This window comes from Podarcis filfolensis, assembly GCF_964270895.1.
Source record: "Podarcis filfolensis genome assembly, chromosome: 7".
NCBI lineage: Eukaryota > Metazoa > Chordata > Lepidosauria > Squamata > Lacertidae > Podarcis > Podarcis filfolensis.
The window spans coordinates 20,320,347-20,342,720 of NC_139603.1; the positions used below are offsets into that span (position 1 = coordinate 20,320,347).

The 22,374-nt window shown below is 42.0% G+C and overlaps 1 long non-coding RNA gene across 4 annotated transcripts in view; it reads left to right on the forward strand.

Moving 5' to 3' along the window:
* Positions 1 to 22,374, forward strand: part of LOC310767219 — a 168,244-nt gene that overhangs the window by 19,195 nt on the left and 126,675 nt on the right. For all 4 annotated transcript variants that reach the window (XR_014550758.1, XR_014550759.1, XR_014550760.1 and 1 more), the window contains exon 2: positions 20,538 to 20,660. This is a non-coding gene — a long non-coding RNA (uncharacterized lncRNA). The remainder of the gene's footprint in view (positions 1 to 20,537; positions 20,661 to 22,374) is intronic.

Sequence of the window (22,374 nt, forward strand, 5' to 3'; positions counted from 1 at the left end):
TAACCCCCAGATGTTGCGGCCGGTGCGGCCGGCCCCCCCTGCACCCCCCACGCTACGCCACTGGGGGAGCGCAAAAGCCAGAGGGATTCCAGAGAGCGTCCAGGGATCGGGAGGAGCAGCCCATCTTCTGGGGAAGAGAATCAGCGTAGCACCCGTGGAGAAGGGGGGCAGGTGGGGGAAGCGGCGAGGCGGTCCCATGACTCCTTGCCTGGGACCAGCGGGGAGAGTAGGGGTCCTCCGTTGCCCACGCCCTCCCTGCACAGAAGGCTTTCGTGCAGAGAGGGTAGGCGGAGACTAGGCGTCAAAGAACTTCTTTGCTGGAAGAAGTTTAAGAAACGCCCACTCACGGATTCTGCCAGCGATTGAGTCAGCCACGGGTGAGTGGCTGTCCGGACAGAAGAGGTTCACTTTGGCAGCCCAGCCAGGTGTTTGCACCCAGCCAGGGAGATAGGCACCTGCTTACGCACGAGCAACCCCTTAGAACCATTACATCACCCATCTGCACTGACACCTCCTTTACTTCTGAGTGAGGATGGATCTGTCCCTTTTGGTTCTCTCAGGGTTGAGCCAGGTGCTGACCTGAAATAGAGCAGGACTCTTCATATCACAATCAGGTGAGCTGAACCACATCCTGAAGGGACTTTGAAGAGCAATACCGGGACTCCTAGACATACCCCACTACAGTATTTGTAGACAAAACCAGTATCCTTCGTTCAGTCCATGATGGTTTCTCAGCAGATATTTGCTTATTAGCTAAAATGCAAAGGAATGCCAGAGCATTGTCTTATAAAATTATGCTGTTTGGAACAAAGTTAGCTTTCAGTCTATTGAGAGCGAAATCTTGGCATCAAAACAGATGCTTACTTCAGAAATTTGGCTATTTGTAGACCAACATTTTTCAGAGACCTTGTTATAGTCAAGAAGGAGTTCACATTATGTACAGTTGTTTATGTAGGAAGATTTTGCATCTCTTAAGTCTGTAAAGATACTACCTTGGTGTAATTTGCTTAAACATAATCCAGGCCCAGTGGACTACTCATTTAAAATAAATAAGTTTTGTTTGAGGAAGGAACTCACTTTTGCTAGGTTCCAATTAACGCCTCTTTAGCAAAGATAACATACAACCTTTGCCTCTGCTGTTGTGGATTAGATAAGGAAGAGGATCTTCCTCATTATCTCTTTAATTATTTCTTGACCCATGATATTGGGGGGATGGGGACTGATCAGTTTAAAATTGGTATCAATAGGTCAGTGTGCCAAAGATAGATTTCTCCTTTGCGATAATAATATTAAGATACTGAAAGCTGTTTCTAAATTCTTAAAGGCATCAGTTAACACAAAAACCAAATTTTATGAGGCAAAAATTACAATTTGTATTGGAGAAGGATAATCATTTCAGTTCTTTTCATTCTATTTTTGTATGTTTTATTAGTTATGACTAATAGTTACTTATCAAAAACTAAAGCTGGAAATTGGCCTGAAAGAATTTTAAACCTCAGTACAAATGGATTTAGTAATTTTATTCAGTGGGTTGACTGACATGCTTTAAACAATTTCAATTGATTTATGCTTAACTTTAATTTTATTCCTCATCACATTTATCCCCTGTTTTATATTGTTATGACCAAAGATTATAAGCAGTAAATTGAACTATATTTATTTACTGTATTTGTTCTTGTTTACTGTCATATACGAACTGCTCTGGCGGTTCTTCCATGGCTGAAGAGCAGGATAAAAGGTAAAGGTAAAGGTACCCCTGCCCATACGGGCCAGTCTTGCCAGACTCTAGGGTTGTGCGCTCATCTCACTCTATAGGCCGGGAGCCAGCGCTGTCCGCAGACACTTCCAGGTCACGTGGCCAGCGTGACAAGCTGCATCTGGCGAGCCAGCGCAGCACACGGAACGCCGTTTACCTTCCCGCTGGTAAGCGGTCCCTATTTATCTACTTGCACCCGGGGGTGCTTTCGAACTGCTAGGTTGGCAGGCGCTCGGACCGAATGATGGGAGCACACCCCGCCGCGGGGATTTGAACCGCCAACCTGACGATCGGCAAGTCCTAGGCACTGAGGTTTTACCCACAGTGCCACCCACGTCCCTGAAGAGCAGGATAGAAATATATAAATTAAGTGCCCATATGCACATGAAATAATATTGACTAGAGCAGCTTTCCCCAGCTTGGTGCACTCCAAACCTTGTTGGATTCCAGTTCCCATCAGTCCCAGCCAGCATGGTAAACACCCAGGAATTATTGGAGCCATAGGCTGAAAATCTGGTGGGTACCAGATTCAGGTAGGTAGCCGTGTTGGTCTGAAACAGTTGAAATATTCTTCAGATACACTGAAACAGAAGTCACCAGAACCTTATATATAGTGGGAGGGTGGGGTGGGGTTTTTCTCAGGAGGGTAGTAGGAGATGAGTGTAGGAGATGAGTGTAGAGGTGGCTACCAGGTTGGGGAAGGTTGTATGAAGCAAGACCTTCTCTCTTTTGGTACCCACTATTTGAAATATAGTGTTGGCATCCATCTGTGTCAGGAATCAATAGAAGAGTGTGCCTTTGGGGGGTCAAACTATTGGAAGGTTACAGCGCCTGCTGTGGCTGTAGAGAACAATGTCGGAGAGACGTATGTTGTTGCAGTTAGGGCATATGAAGGCTTGCAGTTGTGCTGCTGCAGATGCACCATAGTGTTTCTACTCTCTGTGCTCCTCCCAGGGGTTATGTCTCCTCTGGTCACTGCTATAGATACACAACTTGACTGCCTATCCCCAAGCAAGGCATGGCAGGGGTAATGTTGCCAGCTTTCAGGTCACATTTGCTGAAACCTTCGTCTTCACTGGCACATTGTCTGGCAATCCACTGGAGATCACTCCTTGCCTTAATGAGCATTTGTTGTTGTTGTTGTTTAGTCATTTAGTCGTGTCCGACTCTTCGTGACTCCATGGAGCAGAGCACGCCAGACACTTCTGTTTTCCACTGCCTCCTGCAGTTTGGTCAAACTCATGCTGGTAGCTTCGAGAACACTATCCAACCATCTCGCCCTCTGTCGTCCCCTTCTCCTTGTGCCCTCAATCTTTCCCAACATCAGGGTCTTTTCCAGGGAGTCTTCTCTTCTCATGAGGTGGCCAAAGTATTGGAATCTCAGCTTCGCAATCTGTCCGTCCAGTGAGCACTCAGGGCTGATTTCCTTAAGAATGGATAGGTTTGATCTTCTTGCAGTCCATGGGACTCTCAAGAGTCTCCTCCAGCACCGTAATTCAAAAGCATCAATTCTTTGGCGATCAGCCTTCTTTATGTTCCACCTCTCACTTCCATACATCACTATTGGGAAAACCATAGCTTTAACTATACGGACCTTTGTTGGCAAGGTGATATCTCTGCTTTTTAAGATGCTGTCTAGGTTTGTCTTTGTTAATGAGCATAACAAGTGTCTTTTTGCAGGGTGCATGCTACCTTAGTTCTCAAACTTAATCCGTTCCAGAAGTCCGTTCCAAAACCAAAGCGTTCCAAAACCAAGGTACGCTTTCCCATAGAAAGGAATGCAAAACGGATTAATCCATTCCAGACCTTTAAAAGCAACCCCTAAAACAGCAATTAACATGAATTTTGCTATCTAACGAGACCATTGATTCATGAAATGAAAGCAATGATCAATATACTGTACTGTAAAATAAACAAGACAGTATTGTAGATGATAAAAAATAAAATAAATATTTTTCTTCTTCCCTGAACTGATGATAATCATTGTTTGGATGGGTTTTTTTTATCCATTTCCGCTGTTACACAATCATTAGCTGAACTGGGTTCCACACAGTCACAAAAACAAATTAACTGAAAAGGCCTCAAAAACAAAAACGGCAAATAAATAGCAAAAACAAAAGTGTCAAACTTCATCCATTCCAGAAGTCCGTTTTACTTCTGAAATGATTGAAAACCAAGGTGCGGCTTCTGATTGGTGCAGGTACCCCGGAAACAATAGCTGACAGCCGCATCAGACGTTCGGCTTCCAAAAAATGTTTGAAAACCGGAACACTAACTTCTGGGTTTTCAGCATTTGAGCATTAAGGCGTTTGAGAACCAAGGTACTACTGTAGTTCAGAAGAGCCTCACACTTTGCAATGTCTTTTGTGCTCATCTCACACCAATTTGGAGTCTGTTGCTCTGTTTTCTCAAAGGAGGACATAGCTGTTGTATATATTGCCTCTTTGATGTGGTTCCACCTTGCTCTGATGCTACTCAGGGGAGCTCAGTAGAGCATGTTTGATGGCCTCAGAGAAGTATTCACAAAGTTCAGGTATGGCTGTTCTGGCATTGTTGATGTGAGGGCACACTTTATGCTTTGTGCTATGGACCCTCTGTCTGGAGATAGATCTTGCACGCCACCAGGGAGTGATCTGTGTCAGTAATGCCAACTTGGAAGTAGGTTGAGAATAACTTAAGATATTTTCTCATTATTTGAAATAAGAGCTCTGTTTGTTGGACAGTATTCTGAATGGGGTCAGCATGCTTCATCTCTTTATGCCCTTTCCTAATGGTAAATACATATTTCAAGAGCATTTTAGGTTGTAATCTGTTGCTGTCCAGGAGTGTTTAATTCCCACTCGGTATTGGTATTAAGAGTTTTATTTTTTAAGCCTTGTATGGTTTATTGGACTATTTATTAGGAAAGATGTCTCACCAGAATCTTTTATGAATAAGTAAGCTTCTAAGGGAAAAGAGAGAAAAAAACTACTATCCAGAGTAAGAGGAAATCCTGCATTAAAAAAACAGCCATACTTGTGGGTTTAGGTTGGAACTAATATTAGCTGTAAAGGAAAGTGCAGCATTTGAAATTAAGGCATTGGCGTTCCTCAGTCCCTTTGCCTTGTTTGTTGAACACTTGAATGATGGAAGTTGTCTCTGTGATATCCAATTCCCTACCATTTCAATGACTTTATCTCTGTCTCAGTTCCAGGACATAATTCAAAATGGATAATGATGAATACAAGTATTTTAATTGTGCCTATTTCAATGGGAATTTGCCATGGTAACCTAGCACATGAAGACATTTCTCTATTTCTGTATTCGGAACAAGGTTTAATGATTCAGTGTTAGACGGTCACACAATCATATTAGCATAGCAGTCTGAAATGATACAGCACAGTGGCAAATAAATGAGATGGGCTGCTCAGTTGTGTACAGAAGCCCTTAGCAGGGAAGAATTAGAGGTCTGGGCTCCATGAGAATAACAGCTGCTGCACTCAGCTTGTCCCCTGCACTTTTACATACCCGGGACCAAGGGATGTAGAGACTGGGAAAGGGCATTAGGATCCTAACCATCTTCCATTTTTGAACTGAAATGGTGAGCAAATGTTTGGGCCAATCTTTTACTCTTCTGCTTTTGTAATTATCACTGCCTCTAAAGCAGACATCCGACTCCTTCTTGTTGTCACTTCATGCTACTTATCTTCTTTGATAAATGGGTCGATTGTTTGTGCGTTTCGAATCCCTTCCCTTCCCTTTACGTTATTTCTACATTCTAAGATTGGGAACAGCTAGCCTCCAATTAATAATGTGACTGGGGGAAAATCCAGCACAACCTGTTTCATGTATTGGGGAGATCCACCTGGGGGTGGGGAGGACAATGTTTCTGATGCAGAAGTGAAGCCAAGAAAGTGTTCACCATTTTCTAAAAGTCATCCATCTAATAGATTTTAAGTAGAAGCAAAATGCACAAATAATGTTTCATCATGAGAATCATTAAGCTCCTAGCTACCATCCATACAGTTGTTGAACCCCTGAATTACAAACAATAACTTTTAGCGTTATTGAGTATGTTATATTACTTTGCAGCAACTGTCATGAGATGTCTCTCTTTTTTAAAAAAAGAGCAAAACGAAAACCTAAGTCCAAAGTGGGATCAATCTGTCTCTAATATCTGATTAGTAAAGTACGTTTTACATATTTGGGTGGCTTTATTTCTCCATCAGAACTGTCAGTTAATATTTGCTACATATATCTGGAAAACATCAATTAGACATGTATAGCTAAATAGTGAGCTAATTTGCTTTGAACTGGAGGGATTCTGTTCAAAAAGAAAGTATCTTTAAGGTCTAGACAGTTTATGATTTTTTTTTAATCACAATCAACACAATCAGAAAATAAAAAATGGACATTTGCAAAACATTTCAGGTTTGCAAGCAATGTGCCAGGTTAGGACTACAGCATAGCTATGGGAATATGTGTATGTGCCTGTACATGTATTTATATGTATATATGTGTGTCTGGGGCAAGTTGGAGTTAAAACAACAACAACAACCCAAAAACACTCCCAGAGAGTTAAAGTGCTTCAAAAATGGGGGTGGGGTGGGGAGAGAGAGAGAGAGAGAGAGAGAGAGAGAGAGAGAGAGAGAGAGAGACTGACACTATATAAAGAAAACACTGAGGGGAATGGAGGAGAGGAACTAGAATTTGCTCCTTAGGAAAGACTCCTCCTGAAATATTCCCATGAAGGACTCTGCTACCCCAAGAGCCAAGAGAGAGAGAGGAAGGCATGCTATTTGGAATGATCTATGGCCAAGAGAGTGGGACACGGGTGGCACTGTGGTCTAAACCACTGAGCCTAGGGCTTGCTGATTGGAAGGTTGGCGGTTCAAATCCCCGTGACGGGGTGAGCTCCCGTTGCTCGGTCCCTGCTCCTGCCAACCTAGCAGTTCGAAAGCACATCAAAGTGCAAGTAGATGAATAGGTACCACTCTGACGGGAAGGTAAACGGCGTTTCTGTGCGCTGCTCTGGTTCGCCAGAAGCGGCTTAGTCATGCTGGCCACATGACCCGGAAGCTGTACGCCGGCTCCCTCGGCCAATAAAGCGAGATGAGCGCCACAACCCCTGAGTTGGACCTAATGGTCAGGGGTCCCTTTACCTTTACTTATGGCCAAGTGAGAGCTTAGAAAAGTAAAGAGGAGGATGGAGAGAAAAGCGGAATATGGATGAAAATGAGACTACAAAGAGAGTTGCAAAAAAGCAGGAAGTAGGAGGCATGAAGATGAAGGCAAGGACATGAAAAAGATCTGAAGAGTAGGGGGGATGATGGTTTCATAGGTCAGCAGAAGGTGAACAGGTGCTTAGCAATTGTATGGGCAGGGAGGAAGTTTACCATGATGCCATACGTTTGGATTTTCCCAGACATTGCTGGGATTTCAAAGGCAGAATTGATGTCTGGGTTGAATTTCTGAAAGGCGGGACTTTGTCCTGGATCTTAGACAATTCAATCAAATGTTCTTTTTGGCGATGGGGTGGGTTTTTAATTCTTGAAATATGGCAACTCCACCATGGGGGTGCTTTGTTTACAAGCGGAGTTGCACAAAAAAGTGGGGAGGAGGCATGGACATGGGGGTGAAAACAAGGGTGAAAAGTGAGGCTGTAGAACAGAAGAGTAAAATGGCTTCAAAAATGGGTTTGGGAAGGTGAATAGCAAGCATAATTGCCTGGTGTGGGAAGGGGACTGGTGGGGGGAATGGCGGAGGGTTTGGTAAATGGAGCAAGCAGAGGCACAGCCTCTAGTCTATATACTGTAGAGACACACACAACATATCATAACCTCTGAAAATAAATAAATGTGCTACCACTCTGAATAAATTAATATCTAAATATATGGGTTAACATTTTGAGCAAATGCAGGGCTAATTCATTTTTGTTTTGTTTATGACACTCTAATCAAAATGAGATCAATGGAACTGTGGTTGCCATAGTGGTATGGATGTCAAAATGTTCATGCATTCATTAGATTTCAAGAAACAACATGTTTTCTGGGATAAGTAATTAGAGGTACCTAATCTTTCCGACTGAAAACTCATCAAACTATGTGTGTGTGGGTGTGGGTGTGGGTGGGTGGGTGTTGAACATAAAAATTGAGCAAAAAGCAATATATATTTTTTTTAAAATTGAAAGTGAGTCCTTGCTCAGATCCAAGTCCTTGTTCTCCCTCTCTCTTGAAATCAAGACAGAATGGAAGCTCACAAAACAATGTGACACACACACACACACACACACACACACACACAAAATGTAATGAGATGTAGAGAAGAATTTAATATTGAACAAATCCCAAGAAGCACAGAATGGTTTGTCTTCTTAGAATAAAACTTCATCCACAATTCCCTTGATGAAAAGCCAATAGGTTTGAAACTTGCTGGGTTTTGTTCTACGTCAATAAATTCTTCACTGCATTCCATCATGGATTATTCTGCTCTTTGGGGGGAAAGTAACTGACAGCACAATCTTATACATGTATACTCAGAAGTAAGTTGTATTTAGTTTACTGGGATGACTCCCTGGTAAGCGGGTATAGGATTGCAGCTGGATACTCCCTTCCTTTGGGGGAAAAGAGAGGTTAAGAATGTTGATGTTCATTTATTTGCCTTTTGTAAGATAGAAAGTGAAAAATGAAGATTATGCAAAAATGGTGGGGAAAGCCTCCATGCGATTCATGCATGGGTTGCTTCAACACATCAGAAACAAGCTAAAGGAGCACTAGGGTAACTCTCAGAACTGTCTCCAAAAAAAGGTCATTAGATCCAGTACTATGTAGAAAATGAAACTCTTTATTAGCACAAACAATGTGAAAATAATAAAATGGTAACACATGCACTGCTGCCATACTGTGCATTTTGAAAGCCATTTGTGTGCAGTTATGTGTTCACAGTAAAGACATGGGAAGGGCAACAGAGCCAGACATGTAAGCCCCAGTTCCAAAGTCTCTAAATCCATGGGGAACTTTCATGTGTTGAATGTGGAAGTCCCAAGGAGGCTTCTAATTGCTTTTAGCTGAACAAACTTAGAAGCCTCCACAAGATTGGAGAATTTGCATTATCAGGGCTTGCAGTCCTGCAAAGCCTGGCTGCTCCAGGCATCGTGCTCCCCAGTCTCCAACCCGCAGACAAATAAAGGACCACATAGACTGGTTTAGATCGAAACAGGTCACAACTTTATTGAATACAGATGAGAGAGGTTTGGCTTCGGCATGAGGCAATCAAAATACTTCCGGCCCGCCCACCGGAAATGACGTGTAGGTCAATCCAGGCAGGGGGGTTCCTAAGACTTAGATCAAATAGGGTGAGCCCCCCACAGGGACTACCATCTGAGGGAGCGTCCTCAGCCCTGGCCCCACCAGGGCACGTGGACATGACCATTCCCCCCAGATACCTTTAACGCAGTGTTTCTCAACCTTGGGTCCCCAGATGTTGTTGGACTACAACTCCCATCATCCCTGAGCTCTGGCTTTGCTAGCTAGGGATGATGGGAGTTGTAGTTCAACAACATCTGGGGACCCAAGGTTGAGAAAGGTTACCAACGGGATACCCAGCGTTTAGAGGGGCAGGTGGAATCTACAACCTCCCCTCCATCCAAGACAAAGGATTGCCCCAATCCTCAACCACCACTCAAGCAGAATGCTCACCGCCAAACCACTCACATCTGCATCTAGGCCCTGATACCATCCACAATGTCTGCTAACCAAATACAGTGGTACCTCAGGTTAAGTACTTAATTCGTTCCAAAAGTCCATTCTTAACCTGAAACTGTTCTTAACCTGAAGCACCACTTTAGCTAATGGGGCCTCCTGCTGCTGCCGCCGCGCCGCCGGAGCACAATTTCTGTTCTCATCCTGAGGCAAAGTTCTTAACCCGAGGTACTATTTCTGGGTTAGCGGAGTCTGTAATCTGAAGCGTGTGTAACCTGAGGCGTATGTAACTCAAGGTACCACTGTAACATTTCCTGTTGAGGAAAGGTGCATGCCATCAGACCTAAAAAGAGATACTTCCGAGAATGTAATATTGGGGTGCTCAATCACCCAGCCAGCCCATTGCAGTATGCAATTCCCACAGGGTTAGGGTTGCGTCATAGACGTCTCTCAAGCATATCGGACCAGCTGAGGCATATGGTGGGGTATAAATTGTGCAGTGTCTGCAAGTTCTCTATTATAGCCCACTTTAAGTCAATTCCCTTGCATTGGCCCAAATCGTTTCCCCCCAACTGAATAATCAGGGCATCCGGGGGCCCTTGCGACACCCCGATAACTCCATTTTTTATGGGTCTTTGGACCATAATAAAGAATGTGTGTGCGTTTTGGGAGGTGATACAAATCCTACCAGGCACTTAGGGTGGCATTCAAGCCAGTGTGGTGTAGTGGTTAAGAGCGGTAGACTCGTAATCTGAGAAACCGGGTTCGTGTCTCCGCTCCTCCACATGCAGCTGCTGGGTGACCTTGGGCTAGTCACACTTCTTTGAAGTCTCTCAGCCCCACTCACCTCACAGAGTGTTTGTTGTGATAAAGTAGGGTAGTGATAAAGTGGGATATCAAATCCAAACTCCAAATTCTTCACAACTCTGAAACTTAGGCTGATGGTGAATCGTCAAACCGGGGAGCTTCACAGAGGACTAATGATTTTAACCCTGGTATGCTGCACCCTAGTCGATTTAATATCACCCCAAACTCTGGAAAGAAGGCATAGAAGTCCGGTGAGGGTGGGCACAATCTTTTCCCATAGGGCTTTTAATCACACTCTGTGACAGCAGAGACCCCTTTTAAACCCAGGCTAGACACTTTTCAGTTTAGATTGGCACCAAGGACTGCAGTGCTTTGGTGTTCACCCCTTTGCAAGTAGGGGAGGGGGGATAAAACAACTCAGCTCTGCCCATGTGCCTTCCTTGGTCCCACCCATGTGACCTTATTGTATTTGTCAATAGAGACTTGACCTCTTTGACCACAGGATGCACTGCAAGGCCCAGATGTTACCGGGTGGCTCTGGGTACAAGAGGTTGGTTGGGGGAAAGGAAAGCCTTTTTGCATGAGCAGAGTTCCACTCAACACTCTCTCTGGATCTTTCCCAATATGTTTTCCAATGTAGATTACTTGTAGCTAGATGGAGCTTCCCTATATAGACACCGGATACACGAGAGTACTTGAAATTCAGGCAATTTACATTTAATGTTGTCCAGCAGAGCTCCTGCTGAATTCTGATTCATCTGTAATTTATAATTTAATCTCAGGATGAAACGCTGTGGAGAGAGAAAAAGTTGCATCCAAAATGTTACTTGATTTCAAAATTAGCCATCTGCCCAGTTGTATGAGCTCAGCCTTTTTCAGTTCCAAAACAACCCATTCTTAATTAAGGTCTGCTCAGAAATAACCTGTATGAAAGGTGTTCCTGAACTCTTTTTTTTAATGCTCAATGATACTGATCCCAGCAGACCTTGCCAATTTACCTGTCACAGATCAAACTCTCCAAGTGTCCCTGTTTTCCAGGGACAGTCCCAGATTTACAGAAGTTGTCTAGGTTTCTGATTTGATCCTGGAATGTCCCACTTTTCCTTAGGACATCTCTATTTCCATAAGAGATATGTTGGAGGGTATGGAGTCATGTGACCCCCCAAGCCAAGGAGATAAGTAACTATACAACCTTTAGAAAACATCTGAAGGCAGCCCTGTATAGGGAAGTTTTTTAATGTTTAACTTTTTAAATGTTTTTATATATGTTGGAAGCCACTCAGAGTGGCTGTGGCAACCCAGTCAGATGAGTGGGGTATAAAGAATAAAATGATGATGATGATTATGATTGTTATTACTATTATGGAATAGGACATCCTTATTTTATCAGAGAAATGTTGGAGGGTATGAATGCTACTTCATCTTATCAAATATGCAGTACAGTGGTACCTTGGGTTAAGTACTTAATTTGTTCCAGAAGTCCGTACTTAACCTGAAACTGTTCTTAACCTGAAGCACCACTTTAGCTATGGGGCCTCCTGCTGCTGCTGCCGCACAGCCGGAGCACAATTTCTGTTCTCATCCTGTAGCAAAGTTCTTAACCTGAAGCACTATTTCTGAGTTAGCGGAGTCTGTAACCTGAAGCGTATGTAACCTGAAGTGTATGTAACCCGAGGTACCACTGTAGTAGAGAACCATTACTGTGCACAATGAAATTATACCATGCATGCCCTTTTCCCACCCACCGGGTTCACAAGGGAGTCAATTTAAAGTGATTGTCAACACCACCAAACATCAGTGGGGTTTTGCCCATTGATTGTTTTTATTTGTGCTCTTACCACAGCACGGTCTGATTACTGTATAAAGCACTATTATGAAGTCATATTTTTAATACTGCATATTTTATCAATGGGCCTGCAGCAATGTCAAAACCATTAGTGTCCTGATCTCCAAACCATGGAGAGAATGCCTAGAATACGAGAGGACAAGGTACATAGATTTCAGAACTGGTTTACATCAAAGTGCAAGCAACAGAAACAGCTGCATTTAAAAGCAGTCGGGGTGTCTCATGTGATGGTAGTGACACTTTAATTAGAACTCAGATGTAAGAAGATGTGGAAGAGTCGCAGTACACCGTTTCCCGCCTCCCCTTCCTTGTTTGCCATTGTTCTCCTCGTTTCACGAATGTGCTACTTGGTAACGAACTGAAATTTAATACGTCGTTTTCCATATTTCCACCTAGGACTGGCATAAATATGGTACCCTGTTTCCATTTAATGAATAGGTTTCTAGGAATGATTGCAATTTCTTTTATGCGATTAGAGAATTGGCGGCCATGTAAATGATGGTGCCATTCCCCATTTATGACATGCCAATTTTCTGCCAGCATAGAAAAATCTGGGCCATTTGCTAGTAATAGAGTGATTTGCTAATTAACATTAGAGCTCTCTATTGCCATTCCCTAAGTGGCTAAACAACAAATGGCTATATAATTTATTATTATGTAAAATCCATCCATCCCCCACCTCCCAGCCCAACCTTTCCTTTTACTCAAAATGTATTTATGTTGACAGGATCGTCAATGATTTCCAAGAAATCTACCCAATGAAACAAAGCTGTTTTCCCTGTGTTGATAATATGGGCACAGTTCAGCCAAAGTTAAGCATTTAGGCATTTTGTTAATTTCAATACGAAAGTTAAGCATTTGCTTCACTTCCTCCCACTGAAATGACACAATGAGATTGGATATGTACATTTTGAGGACTATGGGGTGAAATAATAGGGAATGGATTATCCCGTTTTCTGCTGCCTTTTTGTTTATAAGTCTTTTGGGTGGCCTTCCCCCTGTAATTCGCTTGATTTCCTCCCCCTCTGTTTAACTCTTGCTAAATAATTTTGTTTCCAAAACAGCAATATAAGCTCTGCTTTCTTCATGCTTTCATTCATTTCAATGTTTACAGCCCCACTGTTCCGCTGAAAAATGTCCACCATTACAAAAAAATTTAAAAATAAGAAGAAACAGTTTATAACAGAAATGAAATAGTACTTAAAAAAAACTAAGTCACAAAGGAAAGCCAGGAGTTAACAGGCAACAGCTATGAAATCAGGCAAAATACTTTCTTTGGGAGCCATCCTATATGCAAGACACGGGTATAAAACAGTACAGTGTGAATTAAGGCAGCATAAAATTACACTAGATGCCAACTCTGCCAAGCAATGGGACTATTGAGCTTGGACTAGGCTAGCAAAGAGAACACATATTTAAATTTGTGTTTGCGTTTTTTGCTGGCTTAATTTATGCTGGGTTGCCAGGTCATGCAACTGTTCTGGTTGGGATTCGGATCCATCCTACATACCCAGTCCCTATTCCCACCATGGCCACATTCCCAGAAACCTCCTTTTCAGGGATGAAATCTGGGTCGCAGCTGATCCGAGATGGGAAAAATATACTGCTGTATCTCCTCCTGAGCTGAGCATGGGGGAGTGAAGCCAGTGAGCCTGATTATACTGGGAGATCCACTGGATTCTACCCCCATTCTTCCCAGTGGACCTTGCTGCCATAGAGTTGCAAGGATTACCTGTTTGCCAAAGCAAGCAAGTAGTGAGGTAGACGATGTTATTCACAACTGAGTCCCAATTTGTTGTTCAACTGCAACTCCCATGATCCCCAGAAACCTTAGCCAATGGTCAAAGATGATGAGAGTTGTACTCCAGCAACATCTGGGTACACATTGTTGAAAGACCGAAAAAAGGCAGACAAATGGGTCTTCATGGAGAGACATAGTGAATTGAGCAGAGCAGACTCCTCCAAGTCTATGATTCCATGATTTTATAATAACTTCTCTTGCAAGTGTCATGAAGAATTAGAGAAAGTGAAGGCACAGAAAACCACTGATGAAGTTCTAAGCAACTCTGGGAAGCACCTTGTCAATATGTTTTAGACTATTATTATTATTATTTTCCAGAACTGAGTTCAGCTTTGACCTTGAATAAGTGTCAAGTGAGGGATTGGGTAGAATCCAGAAGGGGCCTGCGACTAATTAGAAATACCAGTTCCCCCCCTTAGTATCCACACTTGAGAACACAACATTTTAGAGCTGTTTTTCCAATCAAACTCCCACTAGCTTCCTTTAAAAAAATGCCTGTATTGATGCCCACTGCAGTCTTTGATGGACACTGCAACAAGGTACCATAAGCAGACAAACTTTATATTGATGGTCAGCCTCAGGTGAAAGACATCACATTGTCTGTTAGCCTGCCTCAACCAAGAGATCAATTTCTGAAACCTTTGCTCACAAAAGTACACCCTGGCATAAATGGTTTGGTTTCTTTTGAGTGGCAATAATAGCTTTGTAACACAGAGAGTAGCCCTCTGTGCACGGGCTGGTGTGTGTGTGGAAATAATCAGAGAAAAGTTATACAAAATTGCTATAAATTGTTGCAGCTATTCAGAGGTTTGATCTGAAAACAAGCTGGGTTTGAGTTTGCTGGTGTTTCTGGTAACCTTTCTCTGGATGTTGCCTCATGGTATAGATATATGAGCTATATTGTTTTCTTGTACTGTTGCTGGGTGTTTGTCATGCATTTGGTTAGAGAAATAAACTTGTTTGCTTGATTGATTAATATAGCATTGATTATCATATTTGTAGTATTGGCATCCAATTACAATTTTCTGTTCTTGATCTTTCATCATTGCCCATTTTCTAATATTCTTATCTGTAGCTTCTTAGCTACCCACTCATCTTAAGTTAGGCAAGATGACATTCCTCATTTTTCATTGTCTCCTCTTTCATGTATTTCTCTCCCTTTTTTCTTGGCTGTTTATAGCGTCTCTATTACTTTTGGCAAATGTGGATGTTCTGTTTGATTCTTCTCTCATTTCCTCCCATATTTTTATGTTGCTAAACATTGAAATTTTCAGCTTTTAGGGCCACATCTACACATATATTTAAAGCAGCATGATACTACTTTATCACTTATTGCTCCCACCCCCCATCATGGGAAACGTAGTTTATTATGGAGGTTGAAAACTGTTAAGAGACTCCTATTGCCCTCACAAAGCTACAATTCTCAGAGTGCTTCAATAATCAACCCCTCTTCCCAGGATATTCTGGTATAACAATGCTCTAAATGTATGGTGTGGGTGTGCTCTAAAACTTTATAAAATCCATTTTTATATTTCTAGACTTTGATTTTCATCTTCATTAGCATCCGTTTTCCTTTGCTGCTACTTCCATCTTGTCATTGATGTCTAGCTGTGCAGGTTTACTAAGACATAAGCCCCATTGTGTTCAGGCAAAGTGGGCTTAGGATTGCCATAATAATAGCAATTGTTGTTGTTGTTTACATAGCTGTCAACTTTTCCCTTTTCTTGCGAGGAATCCTATTCGGAATAAGGGAATTTCCCTTAAAAAAAGGGAAAAGTTGACAGCTATGGTTGTTTATCTGGCTGAGTTTCCGCAGCCACTCAGGGTGGCTTCCAGCAGAATATAAAAACATAACAAAACAGCAAACGTTAAAAACTTCCTGTTACAGGGCTGCATACATATGTCTTCTAAAAATTGTGTAATCATTTATCTTCTGTATTATTATCACTTTTCACATAACTGTTCACCTTAACATTTTAATGCCCTAAATTTGATTTCATTATTCATCTTCTCTCTCTGTTCTCTGATGTTTTATCATTTTGGCAATTAGCTCAAGATTCTCTTATTAATTTTGATGCATTCATTCTACCTTCCCTTGTCATTTTTTTACTTAAATGCTACTCTCCCCCTCAATCCTTGAGTTTCTCTAATTATTTTCAGTTTTTCAAAGCCTATCCTAATCATTTCATTTACAAAACTGAGTTATTGTAGGTGTTTCAACAGATAATAAACATAATCTTCAAATTATTTTAAGTTTTTCAAACCACGTTTTAATAATTTCATTTCCAGCACTCAGTTATTGTAGGTGTTTTAGCAGTTAATAAACATCATCTCCTAGGGCTGTTAAATGATTAAATGATTAAGAGCATAGTGTATATGGAATGTAGTGAGCTTTTTTGGGGGGGAAATGCCTATAAATATCAATAATGATCTTTACCGGAAGGTGGTATACCATTATCTGACAACATTGGTTTTCCATCCTCTTCCCCTCCAACATCCAGAATTTCATGGCCACTGAGCTTGCTAAGTCATCACTGGGTTATTTTGATGTTTCCTCCCTTCTAGAAGGATCATGTTCACTTTATATTTCTGCAGTACTGGGGTTTCCACAAACCTGGATATTGCCATTTGGGGTCAGGATTCACATTTGGATAATTGACTGCAGTGTCCGTATATATGAGGGATAGGGAGCCTTTCAGAGCCCAAGTTTCCTTCTAGCCAACGTTCTGAGGGCCACATGGCATTGGTGGGTATGGCCAGAGACAAAAGTGGGTGGGGCAATGGGATGTACATTTTACCTATATACAGCAGGCTGGTTTCTGCACATCCTCAAACATCCTTCTCTATCCTCCTTCCAAGCCTGCAAGAAGCACTATCAGAGTTTAAGGACACATTCCAGTGTCCTACCAGGAGGGTGCAAAACAAGGACAGTGAAAGATGCAGCCTGGGGAGTTAGGGATGTGTCTGGGAAGAGACCTGAGGGCCAGGAAATGAGTGTGAGCGGAAGTTGTTTGATGACCAGTGTTGAATGCCTTCAACGGCTTATCACATGGGTATCCTGCTCGCCGGTGTGAGATGTACCACTGTCTGATTTATAATGAGTGAAAGACGATCCTATTCAAACATATGACTTGCTCTACTGACCAGCTATGAAAAGGCAATTTTTCCCAATTCAAAATTTGGGCTATTACCGCCAAGTAAGTGCCATTTCATAATTAGTAGCTATAGCTGTGCCCATTCTCCTTTGGCCTTTGATGATCACAATTCTTCATAGCCCGTTTCACTGACATCCATGCTCATTAGTAATCATTTTAATATCTAGTTTAAATTGAATTGGTTATGCAACTCCTGTATTTGAGTCTTCCTTTCCTCTGCTTTATTATCCTCTAGTTCTTATTCCAGAGATTTAAGGCAGACTATTTAGATCTCATCTAATGGTGACCTTTCTCTATATTATGAATGCTCCACTATGTTCCATCGTACATTTCAGTATTCACAAAGCTATAGGTTACTGTGCTTCTAAATATCGAAATAATCTGCCTTTAGAAATGAATTTTGTACAGGAATAAGCAGTGAGCGTAAAGATGGATGACTTTATTTACTCGTATTTGTGTACATTGGGCTATCATTTACATATGAGTAAATGAGACGTGTAAAAAACACACAGGCCAATTCAAATAGTAACCAAATCCAATGCTGTGTTGCACTTGGTCAAGTTCACCAAAATCAATGAGTTCAAATAAGTTTAACCCTTTTACAGCCCACTCAACTTGGCTCCCATAGCATTTCAGGGAGGCAGTGGGTGCCTTTTTTGTGTTTCAGAGGTGCTTATGTGCTGATTCTTTCTGGCTACTATGCATGTTCATTCCTGAGTGGTCGCTGCATCCCTAGCTAGTTCACTGGTTCTACGTCCTGATTAAGTAATATTTAAAGAAGTAACGTGCTTTAATGGTTAGAATGTTGCACTAGGACTGGGCATCTTACTGTTGGGGAAAAGAAGAATAAATTATGGTCATATACTAACCCAATACAAAATTCCCCTGATTATTAGAAATCACATTTCCTCCTCCCTACAAAAGATGTTTACCTTTAAGATACAGTACCAAAAACGAACCTCTCCAGCTATATAACAGATAATTTGGACTGAAATGCTGAATTTAGGCTAAGCTAATATTTGATCAAAATCTAATGTGCTCTTTCAAATTAAAATTGAATTACAAGATAGATTTCAAGGGGGAGGGAATCCTTCTGACAAGGTCAAGAATGAATTCTTAAGTCCATGAAAATTTGTGCCACATTAAATTAGGTGTTCTTACAGTATCCCACCCTTTCTTATGCATACAGTTAATATGCCTGCTTTATGGCATGGTTCTATTATTCCCTCTGTTATCAATTTGAGTCTCCATGTCCTTGTGTAGACATAGCTAAAATGGTATCACCTGTACAAAAGACAGCTGTATTGGTGGGCTTGGGGTAACCCCCAAGTTTACAGGATAGACAACAATTCTCCAAGGGGTACCAAAACAGTTTTGTGTAGACTCAGGTCCCATCTACACTATACATTTAATTTTAAAGCACTCTTACACCACTGTAAACAGACATGACTTCAGCCAGAGTATTCCAGGAACTGTAGGGTTTGGTGTTGTTGTTGTTGTTTGTTTAAGAGTGCTAAGAGTTGTTAGATGACCCCTATTTTCCCTACAGAGTTACAATTTCCAGAGTGGTTTAACAAATGAACCCTATATGTATATTTAAAGTGATTTGATTTTTTTTTTTTGCGTTTTCACAAATAAAAAGAACAAGTAAAGGTAAAAAGGAGAAAAATGAAATCTTCCCTTCCTCTCCTCTAGTATCTTTTCTTTTCCCTCTCTTCCGCATATTCTAAATTACCAAGTTCTACTCTTCTTACTGATTAATTAAGTCTCGCTGAACTGTTCACTTGTTTATACTGATTTTTAAAATACTCTGCAAACATTTTCCAATCCTTTTTATATTCTTGGTCATCTTGTTCTCCTATCTTACTAGGTAGACCTGCTAGCTCTGCATATTCCAACAACTTAAAGAGATATTCTTTCTTGGTCGGTACTACTTGCTGCCATAGTGGCATACATTTGTATATGTATTTAGACATATATTTACACACACACACGACTTACGTTGTTACTATTCCCAGAAGAAAAGCTTCTGGTTTCTTGGAATTCAATTTTATTTGGAAGGAGCACATTACATTATGATCTAATATTAGCTTATTTCTGATAATCAAGGGAATTTTGTACTGGGTTAGCACATCACCATAATTGATTCCCCTTTCCCCCAACAGCAAGATACTATAGACTCGGCTACATTGCTAAAGAAAAAAGAGTTTTAGATGTGTTGTATATGCAATATAACACTGTGACACCAGATGGTGCTGTGGAGTCCTGTATGTCCCTAACGGATTTTTCTGTATGAATTTACAATGCATTTAACTGAATCACTTCTTTGACATGTCTAGATCTAGCCCCAGTCCTTGTACAACATTCTAACTATTAAAGCACCCTACAACTCCCATCAACCCCAGTATACCTGAAGGAGCGTCCCCACCCCCATTGTTCAACCCGGACACTGAGGTCCAGTGCCAAGGGCCTTCTGGCGGTTCCCTCACTGCAAGAAGTGAAGTTACAGGGAACTAGGCAGAGGGCCTTCTCGGTAGTGGCACCCGCCTTGTGGAATGCCCTCCCATCAGCTGTCAAGGAAATCAACACTCATCTGACTTTTCGAAGACATCTGAAGGGAACCCTGTTAAGGAAGTTTTTAACGTTTGATGTTTTATCGTGTTTTTAATATTTTGCTGTGAGCCACCCAGATGGGCAGGGTAATTATTATTATTATTATTATTATTATTATTGTTGTTGTTGTTGTTGTTGTTGTTATTATTATTTATACCCCCGTCTGCCCTGTCCAAGACTGGGCTCAGGGCAGCTAACACCAAATATAAAATACAGTAAAAACATTAAACAAACAAACAGTTGATTAAAATATAGGTTAGAATACAGCTTAAAATACAGCTTAAAATGTAGCCTCATTGTAGTGGTAGCCCATAGATCAGATTATTATTATTATTACTCACATTGGACGATGCTTAGAGATTGTGAGAGTTATCATTCAGCAGCTTATGGAGGGTCACAGACCCTTTGTTCCTCAATAACAACCACCACCACCTCCCAACGTTCTCTGGCCGATGTGCTTGTGCCTCTATATGTTTATATAGTGATAAACAAAGTGATAAACATTTTACCTTTTACCTATATAGTGATATTCAGCTGGGACCCACTGATCTAGGGGGATGCATCTACTTGTGGGTCACAAATAGTTTCACAATTGCAGATGCTGCCATGGGTGGGGAATTATCCCATTCTTGTGTCGCTTGGGACACACACACTCATGCACGAGAAGGTTGGTTTGAACATCACGCCCAGTTCGACACGGAATGAATCTTCCTTCTTCTTTGCTCAAATATATGTATGTCATTGAAAAGGGGAGGGGGGAGCCTAGCTGTTTGCTTTGTTCAGGACTTGTGATATGCTTGGAATGAATTACTTAATATCGAACTATTGGGACTAAGACGCATGTGGTACCATCTGCCTGATTTGTTTCCTTTCACTCCAGGGACAGAGCAAGTCTAAAGCTGCAGTGTGAGATAGCCAATACAAGACTCGGCCAGCTATCAATTCCCTGCCACAGGTGTTGATGTGGATAAAGCCTCTCTGCGGCCTGCTCTCCAAATATAAGGTAACTTAACTTTGAAGTATCAAAATCTGCTTTCCTCCCTGTGCTTGCTGCAGCTTCGAGCTATTTCTGTTATCTGGCTTAGGGCACAGGATCTTGGAGTTCTTTGGAAGTACAGTGGTACCTCAGATTTACTTAATTCATTCTGGAGGTCCGTACTTAACCTGAAACTGTTCTTAACCTGAAGCACCACTTTAGCTAATGGGGCCTCCTGCTGCCGCCGCGCCGCCAGAGCACGATTTCTGTTCTCATCCTGAAGCAAAGTTCTTAACCTGAAGCACTATTTCTGGGTTAGCGGAGTCTGTAACCTGAAACATATGTAACCTGAAGCGTATGTAACCCGAGGTACCACTGTATATCAGAATGTTCCTCAGTAAGATCAGGAGCATGGATGTAATCAGGGGAGGGCTGCCCTCCCCCACAAAAAAGTAAAAAAAAAGTACTTAACTAAAAGTAGACATTGTACAAAGATTTTGACAGATTTTTCTGAGCACTTGGTGGGGGGGTCAAAAGAAAATAATTTAAAGCAACCTGTTGGGACGTCTCATTTTGAATGACGATGATGACAGGTGGGTGTTCGCACTCCCCACAACATAAATCCTAGCTGCTTCCATGTTCAACAGTGGAGGAAAAGTTGTCCAAAATCTTAGATTGATTGAGATCTCAGTTCTACACAGAGGTAAATACCTTGGAGTACGCAGGAGGATGTGGGAGGATAGTCTAGCGGCCTCCCACAGCACTGAGGTGCTCAGACTAAAGGATCAAACTGGGAGCTTTATATGAAGGAGTGACATAAAATTGGCTTTCTGGAACCATCTGAACAGCAGGATTCTGAATTGTCATCATGTCCTGGCTTACCTCCTCTGTGCAGTGGTTCCAATACCTTGTTACAAATGTAATTCTTAAATGACCAGATCACCTGGTTTAGCTCCAGAGAAACTGGCACCAGAAATGTGCAATTCTGTATGTCTATTGAGGGGGGGGAATCCATTTGGGTTCAATGGAACTTACTCCCAGTCCGAGTGGTTGCGTGTCAAGACCCTCAAACCAACCCCCCCATTAGCATAAAGAAATTCACACAGACACAGAATTTTTGTTTAAGGTTATTGGGGATTTTTTTTGGCCACAACTTTATTGATTACAGGAAATGTGAGCGGTATTGGCTTAGGCGTTGGCAAGACTATATCTGTCTCCTGCCCCCTTTGCAGGACGTCTGTAAGGGTAAACCACCCAAAGGGAAACTGCTTCGGGGGAACCCGCCTGCATCTCCCCCGGTGTTCCCAGAGGCCTGGCATGGCCCTAGCCCCTCAAGAGGACTTTGGACAAGATCCAGGCTCTGGGTTCCTTTAACGGAATACCCTTGAAATGGAGGGGCAGACGATGGCCAACCTCCCCTCCCCCACTCAATAATAAGCCAATGCCTAACCGCCAAACCTTACAAAGTTGTGACGATTGCTAAGGGGTAGGCAAAAACCAAGTGGCCCATGCCAATTCGCCAAATGGAAAAATTCCTACCCGGTCCCTGACCCAAGACAGGCAACCAACCAAAGTACAAAGTGAGTCCAAAGGACACTTAAATTAAAGGGAGGGTGGGCGGGTGTTCGGCAGCGTGAAGCAGGTGCTTGGCAGGCGAGAATTCTACCACTGAACCACCAATGCAGATGGCATCATTTTTTATCCTCGTCTGTGACCGTAATAAAGTTCATTCAGGTGCTTG